The sequence below is a fragment of the Hordeum vulgare genome, chromosome 5H (genome assembly GCF_904849725.1).
Source record: "Hordeum vulgare subsp. vulgare chromosome 5H, MorexV3_pseudomolecules_assembly, whole genome shotgun sequence".
Taxonomy (NCBI): Eukaryota; Viridiplantae; Streptophyta; class Magnoliopsida; order Poales; family Poaceae; genus Hordeum; species Hordeum vulgare.
In genome coordinates, this window is record NC_058522.1 from 86,018,838 (window position 1) to 86,039,991 (window position 21,154).

Here is a 21,154-nt window from a genome sequence, read left to right on the forward strand (position 1 = left end):
GTTGGGCGCCAACTGTCGTGGTATTTTCACGGCAGATGCACAGGGTGTCTTAGATCGTGGTTTGAGGCCAATGGAAACTGACGGTGTCTGGGAACGTGTGATGGCGCGAGACACATGACGCCTATCTATCTAGGTTCAGAGCCCTCCAGTGAGGTAAAAACCCTAGTCCTGCCGGTGTGACTATATGAGATCACAATACAGTGGTGCTCGTTGAGCTGCTCGTAAGGAGGGAGGCGAAGCTCTCGCTGCCTCGATGGTGTGTGTCTAAGGATTCGCTAGTTGCTCCCCCCTCTCTCAGGGGACTGGGGTTGGGCTTTATAGTGCACCCAAATGTATACAATAATGGGTACAAATGGTGTGCGGGGCCCAGCTGCCAGCCTCTCCGGGTAGCCGTGGGTCCCTTCGGCTGTCGGGTCTTGTCCGACATGGGTCCCACCGGACGTGTGCCGTAGCGGATAATGTGCCGGCCGCTAGGGAGTTGGTAGGGGTAGGCCCTAGCTATAGGTCCGCCTCGCCTGGTCAGTCTCGGGCGTGACTGGTGGCGTTGTAGCCATGCGAAGCCTTGCATCATGACGCCTGTAGCCGCGCCAGGCCTGTCCATGCGCACTGTAGCCATGCGTGCCCCTGCAGTTAGGGTATGGTCTTGTACGTCGTACGTCAGTATGGCCGGAAGGAGGCACTGACCCGCCGGCTGCTGTGAGCCGGCCCATCGTGCACTAGCCAGGTGGGCCGTCTGTGGCCAACCGGTCGAGGGCGCCCAGGGGAGGGTCAAACACCACTAGTCGGCCCACCACACAGTGGCTAGGTGAGCCGCGTGTAGCTAGCCGACCAGTAGGGGGCCCAGCTGGCCCGGATGTCTTCGAGAGGGATTCCCTACGCTTTGGTATATCCAGGGGCCGTATCCCCGTCAATGAGGGAGTACCCACTCATCACTAGGATTATATGATCAACAACAAATAAATACCCATCACATGATTTCATGCAAAATATGTTACTAATGGGAGTTTTTATCTGAGTAACATAACCATGCATCCATTCATCGCAACAACCAATCACACACTTAAGACAAATCGTGGTTCAAGATGCTCGCCTTTGGTATGAATAAGGGTGGTGTGCACCCCAAAAATCTTGAAAGAGTTCTTCCCTCCAAATTGTCCTATTTTTGAAAATACCGGAATTAAAACACATTCCTAAGAACGTGTATCAAAGTTGTTTTAATTTTTTTGAAATAAATAATAGAATAAACTAGGTGAAATTTGAGAAACAACAGAAAAAAAATCAACTCATTTGGAGTTGTAGTTTAAAAGTTATAAGAAGTCAAAGTTTGGTCAAAAATATGTTTTTAAATAAAAGAGAGAAGAAAACGTTTTTGACCACAAATAAATTTTCGGGAAAGGGAAAATGCACTCCAGAGAACACACCTTTCTAAAGCGAAAACACACCCTGGGATCTGCGCCATCGAGGCCGAGGTTGACCCGCCAACAGGTGGAACCCACCTATTGGGTTCGTCTTCTCCCCCCTCGCGCGCACGGGCACAGTGAAGGGCCGACGCCGACGGCGATTGCGGGTGCTAGGAAGCACCATTCCTAGAGCTGGGCACACCGGCGTGCTCAGGGGGAAGGGCCTCATCTTGTGGGGGCATGGGAGTCGTCGGAGAGCTCGGGAGTGAGCACACCTCCAACCATTGCGGAAGGGAGGCTCCGACGCACTGGCTTCTGCCTACGTTTCGCTACCGATGAGATTTGGCTTTGGGGATGGAACCTAGGGACCGTGGTTGAGATAATGGTGGCCAAGGTGGAGCGGGAGGGGTTCAGGATTGCTTGAATTCGACCGGACGTTGGCGACGGCGATGCCGCTGCATGTGAGCATCGCGGATGGCTCCGGTAAATTGGGGTGTTCGAAAGCTAGGTGCGGGTCCAGGGAGGAGGATGGGGTGCTCACAGAGCTTGGGGGCCTCCTTATATAGGCACTCGACCTCGGTTCGTCGGAGGCCGAGGATAAGATCAACGAAGATAGTCTCTGGCAATGGGCATGGAAGCAGAGCTAGCTGGCAGGGTTGCAGGGGCTCGCAGACGAACTGCATGCTGCTCTAGGGGTGAGCTGGAGAGCGGGGAGGGGCTGGGCGACGCTTGTCATGGCCGAGGCGGACGCAGACGCCGGCTAGCCGCCAAGCGACGTACGACAGGGGAGACATTCTGTCGGGGTTGGGCTCGATGCGGCGTGACTCTGCGGCTAGCATAGGGGCACATGCACGGGGTTTTTGCGGACGCGGCGGCTCGATAGAGCGGTATGAAAAACGTGCACTCTGGCCGCGCCAATAACACGCACGCCAGGTACTCGACATAATGTCTGGCACGGCTAAAGGTCTCCAATGCTCTTCAAACCTACCAGGCTTAGGTCAAGGGTTAAAACAAGCCTCCTAGTTATGATGGTTAGGAGAGGGGACCAACTTCATAATGCAAAAGAAAAACCATGCCAAATCTCGCCATGAACTATAGGTGTTTGCTGAAATGTTACCACCATCACACCTCGATATGCCCTCACTAATTACTCTCATCGCCATGAGATATCAGTTTCACAGTCACATATTAACCATGACAAACATTTCTCCAAAGTTGTCTAGACCCACATGGCATACGTGGCATGAGGCAGTACCCACTCATCACTAGGATTGTATGCTCAACAACAAATAAATACGCATCACATGCTTTCATGCAAAATATGTTACTACGGGAAGTTTTTATGTGAGAAACATAACCATGCATCCATTCATCGCAACAAGCAATCACACACTTAAGAAAAATCGGTGTTCAAGATGCTTTCCTTTTGTATGAAGAAGGGTGGTGTGCACCCGAAAAATCATGAAAGAGTTCTTCCCTCCAAATTTTCCTATTTTTAAAAATACCGAAATCAAAACACATTCCTAAAAAAGTGTATAAAAGTTGTTTGAATTTTTTTGAAATAAATATGACAATTAACTAGATGAAATTTGAGAAACAACAGAAAAAATATCAACTCATTTGGAGTTGTAGTTTAAAAGTTATAAATAGTCAAAAATTGGTAAAAATTGTTTTTAATAAAACACGGAAGAAAACGTTTTCGACAACAAATACTTTTTCGGGAGAAGGAATACGCACTCAAGAGCACACGCCTCTCTAAAGTGAAATCGCACCAGGGGATCTGGCCATTAGGGCCGAGGCTGGCCCACCGACAGGTGGAACCCACCTGTCGGGTTCGTCTTCTTCCCCTCACGCGCATGGCCAGAGGGGACGGCTAGTGCTGATGGTGAGTGATGGCTCTAGGAAACACCATTCCCGGAGCTGGGCACACCGACGTGCTCAGGGGGCAGGGCCTCATCCTCTGGGGGCACAAGAGTGGTCGGAGAGCTCAGGATTGATCACACCTCCGACCATGGCGGAAGGGAGGCTCCGGCACTTACGTATGCCTACGGTTCGTTACCAATATGATTTTTCATAGAGGATGGATCCTAGGAGCCGTGGTTGAGCCAATGGTGGTTAAGGTGGAGAGGGAGGGGCCCGAGATTGCTAGAATTTGACCGGATGTTGGCGATGGCAGCCGGGGGTGAGCAGAGCAGCTGGCTCTGGGCAAATTGGGGCATTGGGAAGCTAACTTCGGGTCCAGGGAGGAGGATGGGGGTGCTTAGAGAGCTCGGGGGCCTCCTTATATAGGCGCTCGATGTCGGTTCCGTCGGAGCCCGAGGATAAGATCGATGGCGACACTATGTGGCTACATGCAGGGAAACAAAGCTAGCTGGCAGGGCTGCAGGGGCTCGCGGACGAACTGTGCGCTGCTCTAGGGTTGAGCTGGTGAGCTGGGAGGGGCCGGGTGGCACTGGTCATGGCAGAGGCAGACACAAAGGCCGGCTAGCCGCCAAGGTTGACATGGCTGTTTCTCTAAGTGGCGCAGGGGAGGGAAGAAATTCTATCGAGGCTGCGCTCAATGCAACGTGACTCTGCGGCTAGCATAGGGGCACATACCCGGGGTTTTGGCGGACATCACGGCTCGACGGAGCCGCGTGCAAAACGTATGCTCTCGCCGCACCCAGAGTACTCACGCCTGGTGCTCGACATAATGTCAGGCTTGGCTAAAGGTCTCCTATGCTCTTCAAACCTACCAGGGTTAGGTCGAGGGTTAAACAAGCCTCGTAGACATGCTGGTTAGGATAGGGGACCAACTTCATAATGCAAAAGAAAAACCATGCCAAATCTGGCCATGCACTCTAGGTGTTTAATGAAATGTGAGAGGCATCTAAAAGATTTTTCTGGTACCAAACTTTCTAGAGTGATGTCTCTTTGGACACTAAGAATGATGGCGGGGTTAGATTTGAAAATGTAGAAACTTGCTAATACAATTTTCGGAGAAAAACAGTTCTGGTCAGAAAATATAGGCTATTAAATCATGCACCTAAATTTTTCCAATGGGGCTAAACTCCTGGATTTGAGAGTTTGGTAGGATGGGCTTGAAGCAAAAAAAATTTCATGGCCAAAGGGGCAAGCTAGAATAGGGTTGCAGTTCAAATTGCAAAAGTGGACCAAAGTAGAAAAAGGGTTACTTTGCTCAAATTTTCCAAAGAACAAGAAAAGATTTTTGCATAAAAGTTAATCATATGCCTCCCTTGACATCTCCTAATTTTTGTGGAATTTTAAATAGGATTATGAAATGGTTGTAGTGTAACACAAGCTCTTAAAAGGACGACGATGCCTTTAAAATATTTCAATTTAACAAGAGTTTTATAAAAATAATTCCCTACTAAATTTGTAAAATGAAATGCAAATGAATTTATACCAATACTCAAATCCATAATGTTTTTCAAAAGTCTACTTGGAGGGACAAGTCTTAGAAAAGAGGTTCTCAAATAAGCAAAGAAGCAAATCATCTTGAAAAGTTTTATTTCAGGCAATATTTTAATTACTAAAATACGGTTAAATTTTTCGGGCGTGACAAACAATACCCCCCTAAAAATAAATCTTGTCCGTGAGATTTGCTTAGTGAAACAAAATTAATATGGGTGAAAAAATGGAACAAAGACATGCATATGCAGGTGCAATCAAGGCAATCGTATGGCACACAGTCATTCTTATAGCATCATGAAAATATAATGTTGGACTGACGTACACTCCGATGGTGTCAATAAGACATGAGCGATGGGGCTCGTAGGAAATACCCCGATCATGGGGACACACTCCGCTCCTACTTGGAGGACTTTGGACAACGTTCCCTCTCTTGCCCCACAACAACGGTCTACCGGGGGAATCTGAGGATTCTCAACAGCAAGGGTCAAACGCTCGTGGCGTTGACATATGGGACAAGGGTGGTCACACTCGGGCTTCTCTACATTGGGCTGCGAGGAAACACGAGTTTTTGCTATGGGTTGCATCTAGGCTTCCCACATGAATCCCAATGTGCAATCATGGGGAAAACAGGCTGTGGGGAAGGGTACCTGGTGAGGCGTGCTTTGGATGGTCATGGGTGTGGCCTCATACAGAGTGCATGGTTTAGGGACTCACAGTTTATCACTTGTGTGACCTGGGTTATCGGGGCGGGGTCTCGGATATCAACTCCCAAGGTGACACACCACTCGGGTAGTTGGTTAGGTGGCTTTGGTGGTCACGCTCAAAATTTTATTATAGGGTCATATGTCAACTAGTCTATGCTGGTTACACAAATTACCCAAAATAATAATGGCGCGCAGGCATTCCTGCAATTTTATTTAAACCAGACTTACTACAACATCATAAAAATGTACGAATATAGCATTGCAGGGCAACACGATTATTGGGGGTTGACACCTACTCAAATGGACTTGTTCCGCCTTTGTTGACCTCTGAGCTGACGGGCTCAACAACCAATGGGGCTTCTCCGGTTGCCATAGTTCCAGGGTTGACTGGGGCATGGAATGGGGTTGCAGGGTTGTGGGGGCGACCACGTCTTGGAGGATGAGACCTAGGCACGACTTCATTGCAGAAAGCATCCAAACGGCCAGGGGCAGCAGCGAGCGTGCAAGGGCGACCGCGGCCAGGGAACATGGGAAGGGACGGGCGCAGCCGACAATGGGGGCAACGGCCGTGGGCAGGCGAGGGGAACGTCGCGACATGATGGGGTGCCATCGGTGTGGTGGCTGGGGAGGACAAGGTCACAAGAGTGAGGGGGGCACTGGACCGGAGGGAGAAGGAGGAGCGAGGGGCTGACAGTCTGGTGAAGGGGAAGGTAGTGAGCGTAGGGGAGGCTCGAGGAGGTGGTGGCATGGTGGTGCGCCGGTGGTGCAGCACCGGCGAGGAGGATCGCCGTTGGCGGGGCGGCGCGAGCCTTAGGAGGCACCCTCGGCATGGGCCCCGATCCGATCTTGATTGAGAGGGGAGGGGGAGGGGAGAGTGGGGGCGAGTGGGGTGCGGTGTTAGTGGGGAATGGGGGGTATAGCCCCCGGGGTGTGCCGGTCGGGCTGACCTAGAGGCTAGGTGGGTCGAGGCCCAGTGTGTGTGTGTGGGGGGGGGAGGGGTCTGGCCTTTTTTATTTTTTTATTTCTGTTTTGATTATTTTAGTAAGCAAAAACACTTTTGTAAAAATATTGGATAGGGTCCATTACTTGTGTTGCTAAATAAGGTATTGCCACAAATTGTTTGGGGCACTTTTGAATTTATCTGAAATTTACATAAATCAAAAGGGCATTTAATAATTTATTTGGCCTTTATTTCATTTATTTTAAGGCACCAAATTAATCCATAAAATGTTTCTTCCAATTTTAATATAACTTAGGGAATATTTGCAACCTAAGCATGATTTTTATTTTGAAGTTTGCAAAAAATTTAAATCCACTTCTGAAATGAATTTGAATTGCAAAGGAATTTGAATGAGGGATAGATTCCAAACGTGATCACATTGGAATTAACAAAATGGATTAGCTTAATCCCCATGTTACCTTAGCTTAATTACAAGGGGTTACTATAGCATAATCCGGGGATGTCACAACTTGACCCTTTACCCCTCGTCGTTCACACGACCAAGAAGCATAGTCAATGCCGCCATGGAAACCGCACAGAGCTAACAATGCAGACCGCCACCTCGGTATCCATAACCGAGACATGTCCAATTGGACACTTAACGATGCACCCACCATGGTAGGAAGAGTGGAGGACTCTCCGTGCACTCTTTACCTAGCATCAACAATCAATTTTGGATCAGTGCTTCCATCATAGGAAGCACCCACGCGTGCGTCCGTAGCCAGCGCCGGTGAACCTCGTAGGGACATGAACCGGTGACTTTCGACAGCCATTGCTGAGCAATTCTTGGCCATAGCCATGTGGCATCGGCCCCAGCAAGTTAGCATATCGTCACATCTGCGACCTTTGGCTCCGATGTGACTAGTGGTGCAGAAATGCCACAACCACCACCATCGCCTACTATGCCAATAAGGAGATGAAACTCACCAACCACAAACACCTCTCACACTGCGCCGAACCTTACCTTCCCGGAGAGACAACTCTGAACCGCCCGCGTCACAATATGGCCCGTGTTGTGTAGCAGCCCGGAACCGACGCTACAGAAGATTTCCGTTTTATCCCGTTGTTGCGTGTGATTTATTTGTTTATTGCATTCATCATGTCACCATGCCATCATGTCATTAAATTTTGTGCATATCAAATAAATAAATTGCATAGATATTTGGATCTATTTAAATTGAGGGATTCACATGATGATTCTCTTTATAACAAACCCACCCAATATTTTAGGGAGCTACTATAAAGTATTCCATTATTTTGGAATCACCCATGAACATACTTACATTTTCAATCCCATGCTTTTCTACTTCAAATTTGGTCCCGAACTTTGCGGTCATTCTTTCATATTTTTTTTCGAAGATCCATCCGAAACTCTCATGGTGTTTGGACATTCTAAAAGCCTAGCCTCAATTCAAACTCATTTGGCTCAAGTCAAATAATTGTGCATTTAGCTTCCTTAAAATTGTTGAAACCACTTTTTTGGTTCGAAATATTTCATAAAGCCCTACATATGCCCCTCCATTTTATTCTTCTCCATAACATCTTCTCTTAATTTTATTTATCTCTCTATTTTTTTCTTAAGAGTATAAGAGAGAGAGAGAGAGAGAGAGAGAGCAAGCCCAGCCAACACCTTGCAGCCCAAGGCCCAACCTTCCCCTAAAGCACACCTAAACCCTGAGTAACCCTAGCCCGATCATCAACCCTCTCCTCTCAGTCCCCTCATCGCTCCCTTGATCCCCTCTCCATTGTCCATTCTCCCGTCATCGCCACCTCCTCGATCTCGCACGCAACAAAGAGGAGCAACGCCCAGCGCTCAATTCCCTCGCCTCACTGGCGCTCGCTGCTCCGTGCTTACCCCGACATGGCCCTCTAGCCATGAAGCCCACCAGCGGGCGAGCTGGGAGACTTCACTGCGTCCCCGCCGTTGCCCGGGCGCCCCAGCCGCCATGGAGCTCGACCACCGCTACCCCGCACCTGAGGCCTCCTCCTCGTGCCTCCTTGACCGAACAACGCCTCCTCTTGCGTGATGCGGCTCCAGCACTGCTGCTCCTTTCGCGTCGTGCTTCGTCTGCCCCTGCCCTTCCTCGCCTCCCCGTGCCTCCCTAACACTGAGGTCGACGGAGCCACTGCCATGGCAATCCGCTGCACCTTGGGCCCCATGGTGCCGCAGCCTATCACGCCCCTCCTGGCTGCTACTGCTTGTTGCTTTTGCATGATGTCTCTGTTGTCCACCTCCTCGCGAGTCGCGAGCATCGCCTCCTGCTGGAGCTCGTCGCCCCGCTGTCTGCCTGCCCTCCTATAGTTACTTTGCTAACTCGAGTCGCTGCTCGTATACTCCCATGTTGCCGCTGCTCCCTCCTTCAGGCACCGTTTGCCATTGCGCCCGTCCACCACCGGAGTCATGTAGCCATCCACCACCGCTACCAGAGCCTTGCTTTGCTTTGTTTGGGTTCAACTAGTCTCGCAAGACCTAGGGCTTGTTGAAATTGGTAGTGGGCTTTAGGCCCATTAGAGAATTTCAGAAAATCTCCAAGGGCCCATGTAGGTGGTGGCATGACAAGGTGGTGGGAAGTTTAGTCCCACCCCGCTAGTGGAGGAGAAGTTGGACCCCTTTATAAGGGTCTCTCTTCCACATGCTATTGGAGAGTGAGAAGAGAAGGTGCCCTCGCGCACTCCTCCTCCGCCGCCCGCCTCGCCATGCCACGCCACGCCTCGCCTCGTCATGACGCGCCGCGGGTTGCGGGAATGAGCCGAGCCGAGCTCATACCTACGCGCTTATTTTTGCCGGTCAGGAACGGAGAATACGTAACGGACAAGGCACGATCCGAGACGTCGGATCGTGGCTGTTACTGACTCGGACGTGGGTTTGGCCCACGTCTGTCCACCCAGCCGCCTTTATAAGCACGCTATCGCCTACCCTAGCCGTCACGAGAATCAGACACATCTGCCTCACGCGTTCCTTCCTTGACTGCTGCTGCCGCCGGCGACTCCGTCCCGTTTACCGCGTACACAGTCGACGGGAGAGCAGGCCTCCGAAACCTCGCCTCTCCGGTTCCTGTACGGGAGAGGGGCGATTAGGTTTTTGGGGAGCGATCACGCGACTGCTCGCCTCCGTCCGTCTGCTTCGTCTACGTCCGCGTCGCCCTAGTCATCGCCATGTCTTCACCAAGCGAAGGTGTCCGTCTCCGCGAGAAGGCTGAAGCTGAGAACAAGGCGGCAGAGGATATTGCCGCCGCCGCCGCTGCTGCTACGGCCAACTGGCCGATCGGAGGGTATGATGTGTTCGTCTCTCTCTTGTTTCTGTCTGCACTAGTAGTATTGCCTATATGCGTAGATGTTTCTGCTATACGAGTACTACTCTCATTGGCGGCCTCTCATGGTCTTCTCGTTCATCAAATGGACGTTAAGACGGCTTTCCTGAATGGAGAGTTAAATGAGGAAATCTATATGCAACAGCCAGATGGCTTTGTGATAGAAGGTCAGGAAGGAAAGGTGTGTAAGTTGCTGAAATCTTTATATGGTCTGAGACAAGCACCTAAGCAGTGGCATGAGAAGTTTAATACAACTCTGACATCTGTTGGCTTCGTTGTTAATGAAGCTGACAAATGTGTATACTATCGCCATGGTGGGGGCGAAGGAGTTATATTGTGCTTGTATGTTGATGACATACTGATATTTGGAACCAACCTCAAAGTAATTGAGGAGGTAAAGTCTTTTCTGTCTCAAAACTTTGAGATGAAGGACCTTGGGGTGGCTGATGTTATCTTGAACATCAAGCTGTTGAGAGATGATGAGGGTGGGATTACACTTCTGCAATCCCATTATGTTGATAAGATTTTGAGTCGCTTTGGATATTCAGACTCCAAAATTTTTCAAACACCATATGATCCTAGTGTGCTTATTCGAAAGTTTAAAGGCACAGCTATAGATCAATTGAGATTCTCTCAAATTATCGGTTCACTTATGTACCTAGCTAGCGCAACGAGGCCTGACATCGCTTTTGCTGTGAGCAAACTTAGCCGGTTTGTTGCAAACCCGGGCGATGTTCATTGGCGTGCTGTTGAAAGAATTATGCGCTACTTGAAAGGTACTGTCAATCACGGGCTTCACTATACGGGATTCCCATCGGTACTTGAAGGCTATAGTGATGCGAATTGGATCTCTGGTGCTGATGAGATGAAGGCCACTACTGGGTATATGTTTACTCTTGGGGGTGGTGCTGTTTCCTGGAAGTCTTGCAAGCAAACGATCTTAACAAGATCGACAATGGAAGCAGAATTAACAGCATTAGACACATCTGGTGTCGAAGCAGAATTTCTTCGAGATCTTTTGATGGACTTACCTGTGGTTGAGAAGCCGGTTCCGGCTATCCTTATGAACTGCGATAATCAAACAGTTATTGTTAAAGTGAAGAGTTCAAAGGACAATATGAAGTCCAACAAACATATAAGAATGAGATTGAAGTGTGTCAGACGTTTGAGAAATTCCGGAGTGATAGCGTTGGATTATATCCAAACGGCTAAGAATCTGGCAGATCCCTTTACTAAAGGGCTATCACGTGTTGTGATAGATAGTGCATCGAGGGAGATGGGTATGAGACCCACATGAGTTTCCATGGTAGTAACCCAACCTATATGATCGGAGATCCTGTGAAGTAGGACCTGGGAAAACAAGCCAGTGGTGAACTGAGGAGAGTAACCTTACTAACCCACTCCGTTGGAGATGCAATACTCTCGGATACTGTATGGTAGGATGACTACTGTCTTAATGTGTTCTAAGGCTTATATGTAAGCAAGATGCTGTCCTACAGAGCGATCTTTGGGGGAACACACCTATATGAGCTTGACTGCTGGTCACAGTCTATGAGATTTGGGTGATCTCTAGTAAACTCATGAATAGGCCAGGAGTGTGACTAATATGCTCCACCCGAGGGGTCACCTTCGGCAGTCTAGTACTAGTAAGACTTGTGGTGAAGCTCCTTTACGCCAAACTGACAATGCAAGGCATAGTCCATTGTTCAGTTGTAAAGGGGTGTAGCTACTGGTTCTAGGTGAAGCTCAACCTTAAGAGGTCTTCATTGAAATGCTGGTATATTAAAACAGTGATTGGAACGAGGGAACACGATGTGCCCTTGAGATCTGGTGGGGGATTGTTGAAGTTGGTAGTGGGCTTTAGGCCCATTAGAGAATTTCAGAAAATCTCCAAGGGCCCATGTAGGTGGTGGCATGACAAGGTGGTAGGAAGTTTAGTCCCACCCCGCTAGTGGAGGAGAACTTGGACCCCTTTATAAGGGTCTCTCTTCCACATGCTATTGGAGAGTGAGAAGAGAAGGTGCCCTCGCGCACTCCTCCTCCGCCGCCCGCCTCGCCATGCCTCGTCGCGACGCGACGCACCGCGCAGCGCCGCGGGTTGCGGGAATGAGCCGAGCCGAGCTCATACCTACGCGCTTATTTTTGCCGGCCAGGAACGGAGAATACGTAACGGACAAGGAACGATCCGAGACATCGGATCGTGGCTGTTACCGACTCGGACGTGGGTTTGGCCCACGTCTCTCCACCCAGCCGCCTTTATAAGCACGCTATCGCCTACCCTAGCCGTCACGAGAATCAGATCACATCTGCCTCACGCGTTCCTTCCTTGACTGCTGTTGCCGCCGGCGACTCCGTCCCGTTTACCGCGTACACGGTCGACGGGACAACAGGCCTTCGAAAACTCGCCTCTCCGGTTCCTGTACGGGAGAGGGGCGAATAGGTTTTTGGGGAGCGATCACGCGACTGCTCGCCTCCGTCCGTCTGCTTCGTCTACGTCCGCATCGCCCTAGTCATCGCCATGTCTTCACCAAGCGAAGCTGACCATCTCCGCGAGAAGGCCGAAGCTGAGAACAAGGCGGCAGAGGATACTGCCGCCGCCGCCGCTGCTGCTACGGCCAACTGGCCGATCGGAGGGTATGATGTGTTCGTCTCTCTCTTGTTTCTGTCTGCACTAGTAGTATTGCCTATATGCGTAGATGTTTCTGCTATATGCGTAGTACTTGCTAGTATACTCCGTGATCAGTATGTCATGAACCTAGTCAATGCCATGTTAGTAATTATTTCATGGATTAATCTGCTCGAAAAATTGCCTACTTACTCAACAGGGCTTGCCTCACATCGACTGCCTTCGGATGTGGTTGGTTCTTTTTAGCCAAGTGAACCCGTCGCCCGGAGACACACTGTTGAACCGAGACCTTGTTGGTGTTCATTCATTTTGGTCAATACCACACCGAGTTCCTCGGAGACCACCAAGACCCACGCGCTGTACCAGTATGCTAGAAGTACGGATCGCCAAGTCCAGGACCACCAGAAGCTCAGATTCATCAAGCACCTCTCCAACTCGTGTATGATTACCGTTGCCGAAGACCCGTGTACAACTACTTTGACTACTTCCACTACAACTTGATCCACTTTGAAGACGCACGCTTCCAAGGTATAACATTGAGACGATCGCTCTTGGATGAATGCATTGTTGTATGAGATGCTCGTGTTGCATCGTGTGCGATTGTTCCTTGCCCGTACCTCTTTTTCATGCCACCTACACATGGGAACCCGGTAATTGGGATCACCACATAATTCTTTGGCATGACACACTCACGCTCGCAATTTGTTTGTACCGGTATCTCATCGAGTTATCAGAACCGTAACGTTGCTGTGGCATCGCTTTTCGTTGCTGTGGCACCCAATTCTTCCGCCGTGGCGACAAATACTCGATATCATATCATATGCCTATGTGTTATTAAATTACATCGATTTAATCATGTTATCTACATCCATGCAAAACATTTAATAGGTGATTTCATATAAATTGCCTAATGTCATGCTAAAATAATTTATTTCATAATTAAATAACCGTCGCTCCGAATTAAATGAATGATATATGTAACTTGCCTAGAAATAATGTGTAGAATAACATGGTCAACTTTATTTTGTTGTTTAATAAATATAAAATTTGTTCAGTTCAGATCTGGATCAATTTTGAAATTAACACATGGGGTCATTTCAAAAATACTATATGTTGTTGTCGACCTCACTTCAGATGCCGAGATAGGTAGTTTATTTATGTTTCACCTCTTGCCATGTTTAACAATATTTAATATTGTCGTGTTCCTAAATGGGAGTGAACTAAATAATTTAATTATGGAGTTTCGTCAACGTGCAACGAGTTGCATGTTGAGATTCACTTAATGTGTAGTATTTAATTGTTGTGATTTGCCATGCCTTGCATAATTAAACCGGACATGCATCATATGTTTTTGTCCATCATGTCATGCATATGTTGTGGTGAATATCGTGTGTTGATTGTTGTTTCTGGATTACTTCTTCTCGATAGAGTTAAAAAAGCGTGTCGGAGTGTGAGGATTCATTTGACTACATTTGTTCATCTGCATCACAGATTCGTTCTTCTTCCAAGCGAGATCACAGGCAAGATGATCATTTCCCTAGATACCTTTACTATCTTTGCTATGCTAGCTTGTCTCGTTTCTATCGATATGTCTCGTTGCCTACCACTTAAATGTCAGCCTCACAACATTGCCATGAAAAGCCTCTATCCTTTCCACAACCCAGCAAAACACTGGTTGGCTATGTTACCGCTCGCTCGGCCTTCTTATAGCGCTGCTAGTTGCCGTTGCAATTTCTTCCATGCGAAAATATGGGTTCCTTGTTATATCACCATATTATAGCTATTTAATTTAATGCACCTATATACCTGGTAAAAGGTGGAAGCCTTGGCCTTCTGGCTGGGTGTTTTGTTCCTCTTTTTCCGCCGTAGTTTCGGCTACCGGTGTTAAGTTCCATATTGAGTGCTCTTAACATTCTTGGGGTTGTTATGCGGACCCCCTATATTTTTGTTTTGGGATAAAACTCTTTCGGCAAGGCCCAACATTGGTACTATATTTGCCCAACATAATAATACTGAACACCGCTAGTAACACATAGCGAGTTAGCGCTACGTGTGGATTAACTTAACATAATACATGGAGGGAAAGTGTTGATGGTGTTGGTCCTAAATAGAGCACCGTGCGGGGCCAACCTGGGGCAACTCGGGTAATGTCTATTAGGCCACTGTATGCGTCGCTCATCTGTCGTGTCCTAAGAACGAGATACACGGCTAGGATCATCGACTCGCTGGGGGCCTTGCTGGATTTGTTTTACCCTTCTCAAACGTCTTGTGCAAGGGATTCCGAGGATACTTTGGGCTATCTCGAGGTTGAGGTTTTCTAGTAGTAAGTTGAGGAGATCGCGGGTTTTCCCTGGTCGAGGTTTCTGGCATAGCTTGTGGTAGTTTCTGAAGGACTAGTTGGGCCCCCCCTGCAGGGTTATATCTTTCGGAAAGCCGTGTCCGTGGTTATGTGGAAACTTGGAAACTTTGTTTAACATCCGGTTCTAGTAAACTTAATTAAAACTTGAAAACTGTGTGGGAAACTCTCATTGTCTCTTCTCATGAGTTCTCCATCTGGAAGAGGACACGATGGGGTTATGTTCGACGTAAGTAGGTGTTCAGGATCACTTTGAGATCATTGTTAGCTCACGTCCGTTTATGCGTAGATCACCCCTCTCTTATTCTTGTACTCGTAAGTTAGCCACTCAAATAAATGCTTAGTTTCTTGTTGCAGCCTCACCACTTAACCATAATTCACTCATTAAGCTTTGCTAGTTTTGATACCTTCGGAAATGAGATTGCTGAGTCCCTGTGGCTCACGGATTACTACAACAACAGTTCCATGTACAGGTAAGTGATACTTTGACGTGAGCACGATGATTGTTCTATTTGGAGTTTTTTCTTCATCTTCTTCTTCATTGATCTAGGATGGGTTCCAGGCCGGCAGCTTTGGATAGCAAGGATGGATGTCATTATTTTATCGTTTGTTTTCGTCCATAGTCGGACCGTGCTCTTCCACATGGTGATTGAACATATTGTTGTATTGTGTTGTTCATGTTGTAGCTTGTGGAGACTGTAAGCCAATTCCATATACTCATCACTTCTGTACATGTACTTGTAAAGATATCCATTCTTGCAAAACGATGGGATGTGCTTCTATTCCTGTCGAGGTCCTCGTGAGAAAATAAGGATAGGATAGTATCTTGGGCGTTACACGTTGACCATCGGGGCAAACCTTAAAGTAGAAATACCATGCGTGCATCCCAAAGAACGACATACATGATGGCAACATGGCATGCCATGACCCAATAGTTAAGTGGTAGGAATGAAATAGCTTGACAGGGTGCGTGACGGACGCACACTCAAAGCCAAATGCTCGCACATGTACAAAGTGCTCTCGGATGTGAGGCCGATATTTATAGCGGCATTTTGGTAGGACGGAATCTTTTGGGATGTCTTCCTTGACTTTGAAAACGAACTTTTTGAAGTCACTACTAACGACGAGCCAGAGATGAAATCTATGCTTGAAATCGAGTTTCCTTTCCCAAGATCCAAGTTTGCACTATCGATCATAATTACTTAGTTGTCTTGGTTCTTCACAACAATTTATATGGATCTCCATTGACTCAAGGTTGTTCTTTAGCAAAAAAAGCACATGCATGTCTTGGTTGATGTTTTTGAGGATTCTGACTCACCAAGGCCCCTGCACTCGACGATCATGTTCGATGACACGGAAATAGGAAAGCTAAGCTTGAATTTATGCTAGGATTCAGTGGATCAATAGTCTTGCACCATTCACACAATTGAATTTCTTGTTTTCTTCTATACCAAAGCCACCATGATGACTAGCTTGAACCGTTAACTTATGTAAGCTACGGGAAACATGTAGATCAAACATTAATTTTAAAATTATCCCCAAAGGGTGCTGGCATTTAAGAAACCAGGATAACTATGGATGGATCATGGAAAACACCAAATTATCCCCAAAGGGCGCTAGCATCTAAGTAAAAATGAGCGATGAACGTTGTACCTTGTTAGAGGTGATGGTTGCATGTTTATATAGGTAGGGGCTTGTCTGTGAGATATGCATACAAGTTGTTGAGATTACAATGAGATTACATCTAGAAAATGAAGAAAAGAGGAAGATATAGAGATGAAGTGGTTATACAAAAATGCCTAACCCTATCTCTAACTAACTAAATCGGACCATGGTATGGATGGTGCACCTCATGTGTACGTGGCATATGTCACATCTCGTTTAAACCCTCCCATAATCACAACTTATTCAAGTTGAGATTAGATTTAAATTCATCAAAACTTCTTGTGGGTAAGGCCTTGGTGAAACCATCCACAACTTGATATTGAGAATGTGTCCAATTTCTTGGTAGGAACTCTTTCTCCGGCAAAATGAAAATCTATTTCAATATTTTCGGTCCTTGCATGAAAGATCGGGTTATTAGAAAGATATGTGGCACCAAGGTTTTCACACCATAAGCACGAAGCTTGCTTGGATCATATCCCAAGCTCTTTCAGCAATGAGTGAACCCAAATAGTTTCGGTTATAGCGTTAGCTAATGTCGTATACTCTGCCTCTGTGCTAGACCTGGACACAATAGCTTGTTACTTTCCACAGCAAGAAATGAAATTTCGACCAAAGAATACTGCAAACCCACATGTTGAGCATCTATCATCCAGACAACCTGCCCAATCAGAATCAGAGAATGCACTGACAAGAGTTGATGGTGACTTGCTGAATGTTAGTCCAATGCTCAAGGTGTCTTTAACATATCTAAGTATGCATATTGCAGCTTTCAAATGTATTCCCTCCGTACCTAAATAATTGTAGTTGGGAAGAACTAGACTAGTTCTCCCCAACTACAATTATTTAGGTCCATAGGGAGTACTATAGTAGGTGCATGAAGAAATTGCCATACTTTTTTGATGGCAAAACAAATATCAGGCCTAGTTAGAGTTAAGTATTGAAGTGCACCAGCCATACTTTTGTACCTGGTGCTATCCTCTTGGTCCAAGAGTTCTCCTTATGACAAGGACATTTTTTCTATGCTGGACAATGGTGTTCATGATGGCTTACAACTCTGCAATCATGCTCTAGCTATAAGATCAGTCCCATATTTTTGTTGACATATATTAAGCTCATCTCCAATTTTACTCGCTTCAATACCAAGAAAATAATGCATGTCTCCTAGATCTTTAAGAGAAAACTCACAGTTCAAGTGATTTAATAGTCATGTAATAACCTCATTTAATGAACTAGTAACTATGATGTCATCAACATATATAAGCACAAATATAGAGGTATTTCACTTATTGTAAATGAAAAGTGAGGTGTCAAACTTGGAAGGATAAAACCCAATTGTTTGAAGTTTTGAGCTCAATCTGGAGTACCATGCCCTAGGAGCTTGCTTCAGTCCATACAAGGCCTTATCAAGCCTGCATACATGAAATGGTTTATTTTTGTTCTCAAACCCAGGAGGTTGTCTGATGACACTTTCTATTCTAGAACACCATGAAGAAACACATTATGTACATCTAGCTGTCATAGGCTCTATCCCCTGGACACAACAATAGACAAGACAAGATGAATAGTGGCAGCCTTTACAACAGGGCTCAAAGTGTCCTCATAGTCTATGTCATAACTTTGCTTAAAGCCCTTTTCAACTAATCTAGCTTTATAGTGATTGATGGTTCCATCAGATTTACTTTTTATTCTAAAAACCCGTTTGCAATCTCTCACATTTTTACCTTGACTTCTCAAAACTAAGTGCCATGTTTTATTTTTTTGAAGCGTCATGTGCTCCTCTTCCATAGCCTTGTTCCATCGTGTATCACCTAAGTTTCTGCCACAATATTTGGTTCATCTATATAATAAGTAAGACCAAATTCTGCAATACGTTTATAAATTTTGGGTTTAGTTAGTCCCCTTTGAAGCCTTGTCCGTGGTGGTAAAAGAGCCGGCGTAAAAGACCGGGAGAGTTGCACAGGGGATCTTCCACCAGAGACAACACTGTATCCCGAAAGGGACCTGTCGGCCTGGCGCACCATAGGTAGCAGCACGGTTTGGTGCCGAACCATCCAAGCACGGTATGTGCCCCAGAGGACCACATGGAATCAAGAGAATGGCGCGTAACGGCATGGTTGGATGGTGTGTGAGAGTCGATGCAATCCGTCGAGTCGTTGTGCTCGTCGTGACGCGCTGCAAATCCCTGGGAAGATTAGTCTGCCTCATCCAGCGCCAATCCCGTGGGAGATAGTGGGACAAACCTGCAGAGGGAAGATCCCGAGGTTGGTATGCCATGATCCTGAGGAGGATTCACCCATGTACCGCTGTTGCCATGTCGAGTAGTCATAAAATGATGATTCTGGCTGATTTCTTCACCATTTTCTGCACCTTTTTTCTGTTTAATCACAACACTCATGTTCATAATTAGTAAGAGGATTAGTCTATAATTGATCATCAGTATTTAATTGGTCCCCATGATCAATACAGATTTGATGAGATGGCAAAAGAAGGATCTCTTTTAGGAGGAGAGCTCCGACATTCGGATGGAGATGTACAAAGGGAAAACGAGTTCCATCAAACTCAACGTCACGAGAAATGTAGACACGGCTAGTGAATACATCAAGGCATTTTACTACTTTGTGTTTTGGACTATAACATTGAAAGACTCATTTCATGGATCTCAACATGAGCTTACGATTATTGTATGAGCAAAGATTTGGCAAACAAGCGCACCCGAACACTCGTAAAGATGTGTAGTGATGCTGATGAGATGAACTACGGTAAGGACAACTACATCCCAAAATTTTAATGGCGTAGATACAACAACAAGCAATATTATGCCTACTTCAATAATGTGCATGCGCTTTACTTCTGCATATCCATTCCACTGATGAACGTGAGGACATGGCACATGGTGGGATATGCCAATTTGTTGGAAACACGAATTTAGATTGTGGTATTCCCCTCCCCCAATCATATTGCACATCTTGGATTTTGGAATCAAATTTTCTTTTGACAAGTGCTTAAAATTTTGGAACACATGAAATACATCAGATTGCTTTCTAAGATGGTCGATCCAAGTGTATGTGTTGTAGTCATTGATAAAACTCACATAATAGGAATGTGTACCAACAGAAGTGGACACAGGACCCCAAACATTAGACAATATGAGTTGGAGAGGCTTGGTATAAATACTTGTAGACATGGGATAACCTTGGTAATTGATGACTCTTAGTACGTTGACATGAATCACGAATTGTTTCAGAACTATTATCATCAACAAACATGAGCTTATTTTTCCTAAGCACTTGCTCAATTAAATAAAAAGAGGCATGCCCTAATCTATCATGCCACCATGTTGAAGAAACTTTGGTCACACCATCTGCTTTTTATTCAATATCCTAAGCTTCAGAATCATTGGATAAAGCCCTCGAACACATGTACCTAGAAATAGGACTTTCTTCGTGACCTGATCCTTGATAAAAAATATGAACGGGTGAAGCTCAAGAAAGGCATGGTTGTTAATGGCAATGCGATGAACGGAAAGAAGATTTTTCGAAGCCCTAGGAAAATGTGAAATATTTCTAAGATGAATTTTCCTATGGGGAGGTTTTATTACTAAATGACCAATATGACTAATTCTCGTACCTTCTCCATTGGCAGTATGAACTTGGTCCATCTCGCGGTATTTCTCACACATAGTCCCTTTTTCAAGCTCGCATGCTATGTGATTTGTTGCACCACTGTCCATGTACCAGTTTGTATCGACGCCATACGAGCCATCTTCCGCTGCTCCGACCTTCTCATCTTAGGAAGATTCTTCATCTTCCTCAAAACGATACCAAGAGTTAGATGTGGTGTTACCCGACTTGCCACAAATCTCGTAGCGTGTGACATCTACACCCGTGCAAGACTTGCCAGAGGAGTTGTTGCGGCCGCCCTTGTTCTTGTTGTAGGATAGATGTCCATCGATATTGTTTCCTCCTCTCGAAGGCTTGCACATGTTGCGTTGTGACCCACGGTAACAAGAGCCTCCATCGATGTGGCCACAGAAGGCAGCATTGGCAGAGGACTTGAAGCCCCCACCGGAACCTGCCTCGTTGTAGAGAGCGAGGTGATGGTCAAAATTTCTCATCTAGGCAAAGAGGTTGTGAAGGCTAATGGACTCGGTGTGAGCCTCGTTGGCGGAGATGACGGGATGGTACTCCATGTCGAGTCCATTGGTGATGTAGGAGATTAGCTCGTCATCATTGATCGGCTTCCCGATGGCTGCAAGCTCATTAGCGAATGAGCTCATGTGAGCAAAGTATGGAGCTACTGTTTGGGTGCCCTTCTATGCCGTGGAGCATGCGGCGCGGATGTTGTTGACACGGGCTCTGGATTCTGACGTGAACATGTGTGCAAGAGCTGCCCAGAGTTCATGCAACGTAGCTATGGAAGTAACCTGCACAAGAAATTCATCGTTAAGACTATTGAGCAAGTATCCAAGTACCTGATGTCCCTCTTTGAACCAGATGGTACAAAAGGGATTGGACATTTCTCTTATTTCCCGTCCTTGTCCTTCATGGACCATGGTGAAGAACTTGATAGGCTTCCGCGTGGATCCATCGATGTAGCCGAAGTAATGAGCTCCCCTCAGCTATGGCGTCACCTGGGCACGCCACACCTCGTAGTTAGAGTGAGTGAGATTCTCAACGAC

At 46.7% G+C, this 21,154-nt stretch overlaps 1 non-coding gene across 1 annotated transcript; it reads right to left on the reverse strand.

The window, feature by feature from the left end:
• Positions 1-20,574: 20,574 nt before the first annotated feature.
• Positions 20,575-20,713, reverse strand: LOC123400553. The gene has a single exon (XR_006610786.1). It is a non-coding gene; the product is annotated as a small nucleolar RNA Z247 (small nucleolar RNA).
• Between the last annotated feature and the right edge of the window lie 441 nt (positions 20,714-21,154).